The sequence below is a fragment of the Nanorana parkeri genome, unplaced genomic scaffold, assembly GCF_000935625.1.
Source record: "Nanorana parkeri isolate BGI_ZX_2015 unplaced genomic scaffold, ASM93562v1 scaffold738, whole genome shotgun sequence".
NCBI classification, from domain to species: Eukaryota; Metazoa; Chordata; class Amphibia; order Anura; family Dicroglossidae; genus Nanorana; species Nanorana parkeri.
This window is the reverse complement of record NW_017307006.1, coordinates 431,758-443,737: the sequence shown is the minus strand read 5'-3', so window position 1 is coordinate 443,737 and position 11,980 is coordinate 431,758. Positions and strand designations below refer to the sequence as shown.

The 11,980-nt window shown below is 40.1% G+C and overlaps 1 pseudogene; it reads left to right on the top strand.

Moving 5' to 3' along the window:
* LOC108793316 overlaps positions 1-11,980 on the top strand; it is a 28,578-nt pseudogene that overhangs the window by 4,870 nt on the left and 11,728 nt on the right.

Sequence of the window (11,980 nt, the reverse complement as noted above, 5' to 3'; positions counted from 1 at the left end):
TTGGGATGCATCCGAACGTTCGAATTTACAGAAATTTGTACAAATTTCAATTTGGAAGGAAACAATTGATTCTTGACCTCTGCTTGAAGTCTGTTCGAAGCATCCACTTTTCTTCGAATAAATTAATACAACCCCAATTCCAAATAAGGTTGCTGTGTAAAATCTACATAAAAACAGAATGCAATGATTTGCAACATATTTTATTCACAACAGAAAATAGAAAACATATCAAATGTTTAAAATGAGAAAATTAACCATTATAAGAAAAAAATAAGGTCATTTGGAAATTGATGGCAGCTACACATCTCAAAAAAGTTGGGACAGGGCCATGTTTACCACAGTGTAGCATCCCCTCTTCTTTTAACAACACTCCGTAAACATCTGGGAGCTGAGGAGTTGCAGGAGTTTTGAGAGAGGATTGTTGTCCTGTTCTTGCCTGATATAGGATTCTAACTGCTCACAGGCCTACAGTCCTGTGTCTTCTTTGTTGTATTTTTCGTTTCAAGATGCACCAAAACATTTTAATTTGTGAAACATCTGTAATGCAGGCAGGCCAGAGAAGCACCCAGACTCTTCTACTATGAAGCAATGCTGTTGTTATAGATGCATTATGTGGTTTAGCATTGTCCTGCTGAAATATGCAAGGCCTTTTCTGAATAAGACATAGTCTGGATAGGAGCATAGGCTGCCCTAAATCCTGGATATATCTGTCAACATTGATGGTGTCTTTCCAGATGTGCAATCTGCCCATCACGTGCACACTAATGCACCCCGTACCATCTGAGATGCAGGCTTTTGAACTGAGCACTGATATCAAGCCAGAAGGTCCCTCTCCTCTTTAGTCCGGAGGACGAGGTGCTCATGGTTCCCCCAAAAAATCTCAAATTTCGATTAGTCTGACCACAGAACAGTTTTCCACTTTGCGACAGATCATGTTAAATGAGCCTTGGCCCAGAGAAGTAGGCAGCGTTTCTGGATCATGTTCACATATGGCTTCTTCTTTGCATGATAGAGCTTGACAGTGATTTTTGGAAGTATTCCTGAGCCTATGCAGTGATGTCCATCGCAGAATCAAGCCTGTTTTTAACGCAGTGCCATCTGCAGAGGACCCGAAGATCACGTGCATCGAATATTACGTTTCGACCTTGTCCCTTGCGCACAGAGATTTCTCCAGATTCTCGGAATCTTTTGCTGATTATTATGTACTGTAGATGATGATATATTTAAAGTTTTTGCAATTTTACATTGAGGACCATTATTCTGAAATTGTTCAACAATTTTTAGACGTAGCTTTTCATAGATTGGTGAACCTCTGCCCATCTTTACTTCTGAGACACTCTGACTCTCTAAGATGCTCTTTTTATACCCAATCATGTTACTGACCTGTTGCCAATTACCCTAAATAGTTGCTAAAACAGTTCTTCCTTGTTAGTACCACTTAGTTTGCCAGGTTTTTGTTGCCCTGTCCCAACTTTTTGGAGAAGTATTGCTGCCATCGATTTAAAAATTACCTTTTTTTTTTTTAAATGGTATATTTTCTCAGTTTAAACATTTGATATGTTTTCTATTTTCTATTGTGAATAAAAAGCTCTGCCCTCTCAGACACTGCAGCTTACAGTGGTAGGGTTTCAGCAACAGAGGCAGTGCTGTCAGGACTGGATTTGGGACTTTTTTTACACTGTGTTACAGGAACCTTTAGATTTGCTTTAAGTCAGTCAATAATGCGCTGGAAACTCTGCAATGAACTCAAATGGATTACTCCAAAAAAGGAACTTGCAAGTGATTTTTTAAAATAAATGCTAACATAACAAAAATGGAGGGCCTTTTAATTTTTGAAGATCTTTTATGAAAGAGTAGTTGTGCTGCTTTCTTGATTTCCTGGTTTCTCATGCTGTAAAGCAATGGGTTAATTAATGGGGTTAATGTTGTATAGAGCAAGGATTTCATTTTATAGTCATAAGGTGTGTTATCCCCTACAGGGAACATATAGATGGCAATTATTGGCCCATAATAGGTACACACAGCCGCCAGGTGGAAACCGCTAGTGGAGAAGGCTTTCTGTCTGCCATTCCTAGAACCGATTTTGACAATAGCTATAAATACAAATATATATGATATAATAACAAGTATAAAGGGTATAAATGCTAAAAGAATAGTCAGGAAGAAGTCTATAACTATTACTTTGGAAGTGTCCTTGGAGGCAATTTCCAAAATAGGAACAAAATCACAGAAGAAGTGGTCGAGGATTTTGGAACCACAGAAACCCATTTGGCTTACTGGAACTGTTTCAATAATAAGTAGCATGATGGGGATGGCCCATGGCCAGAAGACAAGGTGAAAACAGAGTTTCTGGTTCATAAGAGAAGAATACCGAAGTGGGTGGCATATGGCTAAGTATCGGTCAAAAGCCATGGCTGTGAGAATCAAAGATTGTATATAGGATGCAATGCAATGGAAATAGAATTGGAAGAAGCAGCTTATTTTGGATATGACTGCTCCACCTAACCAAGTCACCTCTAATAATTTTGGCATGATGTTAGAAGTTAAAACAAGATCTGTTAGTGCCAAGTTTCTGAGGAAGATATACATGGGGACTTGAAGGTGATGGCAAGTTGACACAAATGTGATAATCAGACAGTTTTCAGTCACCATCAGCAGATAAAAAACAAGGAAGATAAAGAACAGTAGAACCCTAATATTGTGGCATTCATGAAATCCAAGCAAAAGGAACTCCGAAAACTCAGTTTCATTGGCCTCACACATCTTGCCTGATTTCTTGTTTTTAACCTAAAAGAATCAGCAGATATACAAATATTGGACTGTTAGATCCCTTGCCCTTGTCACAATAAATCTTACATACTCTCTTGGCAAACCCTATTTGACCAAATCTTATAGTGTCAATTGTATCACTAGAATCCTAAAATTCCCAAGGAACCACAAGAAATCAGGGAAGGGTAACAGATGGCATGCTTCATAATAAAATATGGATGTGGTCTAAAAATGCTGTAGGCTGATCTTTTGCTCTCAGAATACACTAGCCGAGAGAGTCCTACATCCACACTTGGCCAGTTTTTACTTTACTACTGCAACTATGTTTCCTGGGCTTGTCTTTTGACCACTGCTCCCTGCCTGCCCTGACCTAGTTTTGGCTTCTGAACAATTTTCCTGTATAACCTGTGCTTGTCTTCTGACCACTGCTGCTGTGCTTTTGGGCTTAAACAGAGCTTGTCCTCTAACCACCACACCTGTGCTATGTGTTGATGTCTGGGTTTTCTCTGATTACCACTCCTATACCATCTATCCTTAGCTGAAATGTTTGCTGTCTTCCAATCTGAACTGGATTTCATACCCAGCCTAAGATGTTCTGTGTTGTTTCCATTTCTGAAAAATACCCCTTCCTACAACTTAAGTGGCGCTTTGCTAGGTAGGTAGTTCTTCACTTCTGCACCAGCTATATTGAGTCTCCAAAAGGTAGCTCCAAGGCTGCTGCAGCTGACAAAGCTGTTTAAACTTCTTCTTCAATAAAGGTTGTGTGGCAGAAAAGTTCCTCCTCGAAAGTGCATGACATTTTATAAACTGCATACCGGTGTTTTTCCATCATGACTGTTGCAAACATTGCAACTGATGGAACATGGGAATGTACTGTGCTTTCTGCAAGTTTTCTTTTTTCATTGCTGGATTTACATTTTTACATGGCTTTATAAGTGTTCCAGATGCAGTAAAAATCTTTGTTCCAACAAGGCATACAACAAGACATGGGCCATGTTATTCATGGAGGTATAGATGGGCACCTCTGACCATCAAGCTGTCATTGGATGAGTACAGAAAATACACTATAATGTTTTATATATGTAGCGCCCTCTGCTATGTCGCTACTAAATTTCATTTATATCTGGACTGTAATCAGTCTGCATGCTGATTTCTCTTAGTTCTGCAGGATTCCCTGAGTCTGGTGGATTGATTGCTTCCCCTGTGGCTGGGTTGGGGACTCAGCATACAGTGGTGGAGGATCCATCCTCAGACTGTGACTATGCGTCTGACTCTGACCACTCCCTGAGCAGGCTGACTCACAGGTATGGCTGGAGGAAGGTGATAAATGTTTGGGGATACTTTCCAGAACTCTCTCCCCTGGGGCCCTCCCTGGGAGGAGGTCTGTGTGGTACAGGATGCATTGGTTAGGCCTCAGCATGTGGAACATGCTGGGGGCCTAGAGGCCTAAGATACTACAGGATGCCTGGTCTAAGCTTCAGCATGTGGCAGATGCTGGGGGCCCAGAGACCTTAAATGCTACTGGAAAGGAACCTGATGGAAGCTGGGCTGGAGGTGGCATCTGCTTATTGAGGAGTCTCCCAGAGGAGCTGGTGAGTGCTACCGTCTGGAACCCTGTAAGAGATCCCTCACCCTATTCTCAGGTACTTTACTGAAGAGAAGCCAGTTGGTGCGCTACAAGTCCTGTGACAGTTCTCTCTCTCAAAGTCCTGGACTATTCCTGGATGTTCTCTTTTGCTACTACTTATCACTGGTCGCTCTCACAGGACCGTTGTGCTACTGTTACAAGCTGTTACTAAGGGTGAAAACATAGTCCTCTATTTTTGATTGCTTGGGTATCCTGCAACCCCAAACCCTCTCTCCTAGTGGCTAATGTGCAATAAATGCTAAAAAGACCATATGACTGGAGCCTGTTTCTATTCTAGAGTGTCGATGTTGCTGGAGCAGAGAAAGGGGCCGGTGGCTGGCAAAACAGGTAGGAGAGTCCTAGTTCATATCCAGCAGCTCCTTCGGGGGTGAGCGCTATATATATATATATATATATATATATATATATATATATATATTTCTATACATTGAAATCAACTTATATTTATATTCTAGGCTAAAGCTTCAAACTAACTCCTTTCTCAAGGTTACCTACCTTATAGTAATACCTGATAGTGCACACTATTGTATTCCATTAAAAGAAACCCAGCTATATGTAAAGATTGTTACAATTTGTGGCATTTGCTTTAAAACTTTGTTTTTTATGTATAGGTTTTAATTATGTGTGTACATGGAGGTAACTATATTTGCTTATCATAAAATCAGGCTCGGGCTCCTGCTCTGTGTTGCTACACAATGGTTAACTATTCAATCTCCTTCTCGCAATGCAAGTCTATGAGTGCACTGAAGACAAGTTATCGGTGTAGCTGATATCCTTTCTTAATACCAGTGATGCAGGGAATCTGAATCAGGCTAAGCCAGAGTTCTCTCTAGTAGTTAATCTTCAAATCTCTGTAAGCATTACCAAAGATGGTGAATAGGAAGCTTTTAAAAATGTGAAATTCAAATCAAAATGATACGATAAATGCTGCAATAATACTTTATGTAGGTACTCACTTGCACCTGCACTCTAATATCACTTTAAATATATTGAAGACATGTGTAAATAGTTAAACATTCATTTAATTTGTGTGATGTTTTCATGTTAAAAATAATTAAAACTGCCGTATTTTGGTGTTAAAAGATGCTCCTCCTTCCTTGATTTTTCTTTTCTTTGGCTGTTGGTGTCGATGTGAGGTCGGTGTTTGTTTGTTTTGTAAGCGAATGGATTGAGGACTAATGTCTATGTATGGGATTTGTAAATGATATAATGCTATGTTACTAGGAATAATGTGAATATATTCTATTAACTGATAATTTATGTATGAAGTGTGATATTTGGGACTTATTTATAAAATACAAATTTCAATATAAAAAAAAAAGAACTCATAACCATTATTTTTGTTTACTTAGCATTTTTAAACCAAATATTGATCTTTACAGAGTGAAAAGAAGACCATTACCATGAGACTTACTTTGTGCCTTGGTCCAAGCCGGACTCAGAAACAGATGAGTAACTGTGTATTAGTTGTGTTACTTATATGTATTTCTTTCAATTAAAAAAAAAAAAAACATTATCTATGTATATGGTGGCGTGTCATATTCCATAAAACCTCAGGGGCCCTAATTAGAAGTTCACAAAATCAACAAAAAACAAGAGATGACAAATAATTCTTTTTTAATTAGTCCTTTGAAAAAATGTTTCAGTGTCATATTGACATGTTTTACCAAAGATTTCATAATAAAAAAAAAAGTTCATTGAAGTTTTAAGATACAGGTGGACTCAGGACATTTTATCTCATGAAGAGAGTTACAGAATTTGAGTGACTTCAGTTTACAGCATTCTCCTGAATGCAAGAATTAATCAAAGTAGTGACTCACCTTATTCTCCCACCCTCTGTCTGAGGTTAAAATGGAAGACCAACTACCTACCTGAGATAACTACTTCTGCAGTCTCTCTTTAGAAAACTCGTGGTTGTCTGAGAATCATTTGTCAGGTGCTATAATGACCCTGTCACCAATTTTTTGAAAAATGCAGATAAAAGTACGGAATAAATACAGAAATATCAAGTATTTTATATGCTTACATACAGAATATTTTCTTTGATAAATGATTTGTATTCCCTTGCAACATGCCTTTGAACTTGTTAGAAAATTTGACTACTACAGGAAGAGTCAATTCACTAGCACTGCCCCCCTCCCTCCTTGCATGTCATAGCCCTCTCCTCCTCTGGTAATGTCTAATTGTTGCCTTTGCTGGCCTAGATCCTCTATTCCTCCCCTCATCTTCCACATATGTAGCAGCTGAGGGAGGAGCAATTGGGAATACTATAGAGTGTCACTTGAGTAACAGCTCTGAGTCGGCTGAGGCACATCCAAGATGGCGGTACCCAGCAGCAGCCTCAGTGCCTTTGGATGTCTACACGAGAGAAGCTTTTACAGGTAACTAACATGCAAAAAAATATGTTAAATGCACATATAATCGTATTGGAAAATTGTTGCTTAAATAAAGGTCTGGCACCAGGATGTCTTTTAAATATTTATTTGTGAACCAAATATAAATCATAAATGTAAAAATGTATAAACTTAAAAAAATTGACTCAAACCCATTGTAGTTTCCTTCTAAGGCCATCGTAGTGTATTAGATGACTTGAGTTATGAATTCCATAGTTTGCTTATATACCTAGACTGTAAAAGTTGTGCAACCAACCTGTTCTAGTTACATAATCCAATCCCTTGGTGTTAGAAAGTCTGCATTAATTCTTGTACTTACAGGGCTCAAGGTGTGAATTCTATTCAAATTGCTGGGTAGTGATGTTAAAATGATATTATATTTGGAAGACAGATGGTGTTGAAGCCCCCCACCTCTGTCCAGGGATGTTTTTCCCGAGTTGACATAAATTATTTCATGTCAAGGAAGTGTGTGACTTGGACATTAAGATCTACAAGAAACCTACTCACACAGACCAGTGTACAGTGAGGAAAATAATCATTTGATCCCCTGAAGATTTTGTAAGTTTGCCCACTTACAAAGAGATGAAAGGTCTATCATTTTTTATCATAGGTGTATTTTAAATGATAGAGACAGAATATCAACCACAAATCCAGAAAAAAACACATGATACAAATGTTATAAATTGAGTTGCAGTTCAGTGAGTAAAATTAGTATTTGATCCCCAAGCAAAACATGACTTCATACTTGGTGGAGAAAGCCTTGTTGGCAAGCACAGAGGTAAGACGTTTCTTGTAGTTGGTTACCAGGTTTGCACACATCTCAGGAGGGATTTTGGTTCACTCTTCTTTACAGATCTTCTCTAAATCCTTAAGGTTTCTTGGCTGTTACTTGGCAACTCAAAGTTCCAGCTCCCTCTATAAATTTTCTATAGGATTAAGGTATGGAGACTGGCTAGGCCACTCCATGACCTTAATGTGCTACTTCTTGAGCCACTGCTTTGTTGCCTTGGAGGTATGTTTTGGGTCATTGTCATGCTGAAAGACCCACGACCCATCTTCAGTGTTCTGGTTGAGAAAAAGAGGGTTTTCATCCAAGATTTTACAATACATTGTTCGTCCATTGGCTCCGCAATGCAGCAAAGTCAGCCTGTACCATTAGCAGAGAAACAGCCCCACAGCACCATGTTTCCACCTCCGTGCTTGACTGTAGAGATGGTGTTCTTAGGGTCATAGTCAGCATGTTTCTCCTTTTCCAAACACGTCGAGTTAATGCCAAAAAGCTTAATTTTGGTCTCATCTGACCACAGCACTTTCTCCCAATCCGTCTCTGAATCATTTAGATGTTCATTGGCAAACTTCAGATGGGCCTGTACATGTGCCTTCTTGAGGAGGGGGACCTTGCGGGCGCTGCAGGATCTCAATCCATGGTGGTGTATTGTGTTACCAATGGTTTGTTTGTGGTCCCAACTGCCTTAAGATCGTTCGCAAGCTACTCCCATGTAGTTCTGGGCTGATCCCTCACTTTCTCATGATCATCCTTACCCCATGAGGCAAAGACCGAGGGCGATTGATGGTTATTTTGTATTCCCTCCATTTGCGTATAATCGCTCCAACAGTTGTTTCCTTCTCACCAAGCTTCTTGCTTATAGTCTTGTAGCCCATTCCAGCCTTGTGCAGGTCTACAATCTTGTCCCTAACATCCTTTGATAACTTTTTGGTCTTGCCCATGGTGGTGAGGTTTGAATGGTAGAAAGAGATTCTGTGGACAAATGTATTTTATATACATACTGAGTTGCCAGAATTATTGTTGGTTGGTAGGGGATCAAATACTTATTTTACTCACTGAACTGCAACTCAATTTATAACATTTGTATCATGTGTTTTTTCTGGATTTTTGGTTGATATTCTGTCTCTATCATTTAAAATACACCTATGATACACATTATAAACCTTTCTTTGTAATTTATTTGCTGGTCTGAGGTCTGCCCTGTATTGGTGCTAGTCTGAGGTCTGCCATGTATTGGTGCTGTGTATTTGTTTCTGGTCTGAGGTCTGCAGTGTATTGGTGCTGGTCTGAGGTCTGCCGGGTATTGGTTCTGGTCTGAGATCTGCCGTGTATTGGTGCTGGTCTGAGGTCTGCCGTGCATTGGTTCTGGTCTGAGTTCTGCCGTGCATTGGTTCTGGCCATGGGCAGACTGACCGTCAGGGCAAATGAACCATTCGGGGGGCCTTACCGCATGAACTGGATCAGGGGGTGGATAGAGTTTTGCATACTGCACAGGCTATACGCGCCAAAACCCCCTCTCCAGTCATAAACTATTCAGTTCCCTTGTCTATTCTCCTACTAATTCTCCTACAAGTCACCCAGGATAATTGGCAGAATTGAAGAACCTAGGTCAAAATAGCAAAACCAGAAAGATTCTGCCGTTTAGTTCACTTTCCAAATTGCTTATATTGGTCAAGATTTTGACATTCTCCTACCAATCCCTTTGCAATTCATCTTTCATTGAATAGACCTGCTATTTTAAACAATAGTGTGGAGAAATAATTTCTGTAACACAAGAATGCAGGTGCGATGTGTGGGTGGAGCTTGTATATGGGGAGAGCACAACGGGGCCACATAATCTCATATTGCCCGGGGGCCCCATGTGTTGTCAGTCCGCCCCTGTAATGCACCCACGTTAAATACACATTACTCCACGTTTTACATGCATTAAATTAACAATTCCATTTATTGTAAATGGGCCACAAGACACGAAAGATGCTGCAGGCTCCATTTGATGAATGCAATCCACTGCAATGAGCAGATCAATCATTAATGCACTGCATTGGTATAAACGGTCAGCAGCCATAGACAGACAGACGGCTCCTTTATGCTTAAACACTCTGCAGAAAAAATAATCCCTTCATTCAGAATCACTCTGATCACCAAGGCACATAATGTCCCTAATCATGAATGGGGTTTGGAAATAATAATCAGGCAAGCACAGCTGATACAATTGGATCCCTGAAGAATTGGGTGACGGAGAATTCCTCCTCGGGCTCATCCTGTTTATGTCTTCTCTCCTGAGAGGGCAATTTAATTCCACCACTAATTACCTATTTACTGAAATATCTCTGTAGACAGACAGTAAACATTGAATTTATAATTGCTTGTTTGTGCCACAACTTATTATTGACAGTACTGTGGACCCAGTGTTATTTCAAATATAAAAATAAGTTTAAGTGTAGTCTGTTAGTTGATTGTATTAAGAACTTTAGATAATACAACTTTCCTGTCCAATTTTCCATGAAAGAAGAGCTAACAAAAAGTTCAACTATGTCTAATTCTGCCCTAACCCACTCTGATATGTAAAACCTATATAAAGCCTATCAGTAGCTCTGGGCCACATCCGACTGCCTCCAATGCGAGCCCGGAATATGGTGAATATTAGATTGTGTTTAATGTAGATTATGGGACAGCAGGACCATGTACAATAGGATTAAATTTAGGTTAGTTAGGCTTGAATCACCTGAAATTACAACATACCATGACCCCAGGACATGGATTTATGCTTCCTGCCACACTAGGCCAACTGTCTAGTTTCTGGTGACAGGAACTTTGACTTTCACATTTGGGAAACAGTGCAAACCTGAACATTACTAAATTATAAATTAACTAACTGATTTAACTAACTGATTTAACTAACTGATTTAACTGTCCTTTATTCATCTGAAGAGCGGTCTGTCATGTCTTTACAAGCTGTCATCTTGGTACAATTCATTCCTCACTTCTCTGGCATTGTCAGACTGCATGAACATGCCTAGAGGGAATCTACTGCTGACAAGGTGCCCCCACGGCTCCTTCTGAGTTTGTGTAGCCAAGTTACTAAGACAGAAGATTCACGTGGCTGCAGGGGTGACCTTACCAAACCTTATATTTCATTTTGCTTGATAGCTAACTCCTGGCTGGGCTGGGGAAGTCTGTTGCATGCAGTAGTCTCCTACCAAACACCTTCACCAATCCGTGGTTGGCCACAGAGCAGTTTAGTTCTAAAAACATTTCCTCTCCTTGCACCCCCATTAGCTTTATATCATCCTTCTGCAATCTCCTGTACAGCCGGCTAGGAAAGTGAGGGCCAACATTCCAAGTGAGTCAGGCTTTGTGGTCCTACAAATACACTAATAGGTAACATCTTGAGTGATGATCTGATCATTCGGCTACTACACCTTCATTGTCCCTCAGCAAGCTGGGAGTGTACCTGGACCAAGCAGTACGGCTTAATTGCAATGGAGGTCCAGGACATGACTGTCACAAGAATGACTGAATACAATTACAAATCCTTTGGTGAATATGTATTTCATCTGTTTATTTTGATGCTTGCCTGGTGTCCAGCTTTCGAATAAGACATTTGTTGGAGATGTGTTTAAAAATAAGATATTTAGATTTAGAAATATTCAGGTCAATAAGACAATTAAGATATAAAGTAAGAGCAGGTATCTGGTGAAGTTGCTAGAAAATGTTCATTGCACAGATCGGGAAGAAATGCACAAACCACACTAACAGGTCTATTCACAAAAGGGTGAAGAGTTTGGAGAAGGCAGGAGAAGTGAACAATCTAGGACAACATAGCTAAATTAAAATAATAATCCAATTCAGCTCACTTTCCGAATCACCTATGTTGTCCTAGATTGTTCACTTCTGCCTTCTCCAAACTCTTCAGAGGCCCCGGAGGTGACAGGCTGCACATACTAAGGTAAGAGGGGACTTTCTTGTTAATCAGGAAGCCAGGTGGCGAGTCATTACAGGCCACCTGGCTTCCTGAATGGGACTTCCGTTACTCGGTAATTGGTATCGGCGAGTACCGAAAAAAAATTATTGGTACTCGTACTCGGTACCAAAATACCGGTATCGGTGCATCCCTAGTTATAAGTTATGTAAGGGGAAGGCCATTCTCATCTAATGCTAACATGGCTCTTTTTGATATATGAGGATTCATATACTGGAGTGATTTATTGCAGAGACTTGTTAATGAGGATGAGAAAGTTAAAAATGCTATATGAGGGCAGACGAGTGCTTAGTAGTGGGGGCGCATGTGCGGAATCTGCGGCATGACAGGCTGACGCGGTTCCGCCTCCCCCACATGAACGCCGGATAGTCAGTAGAGGCACACAGCGAAATGCCAAGATG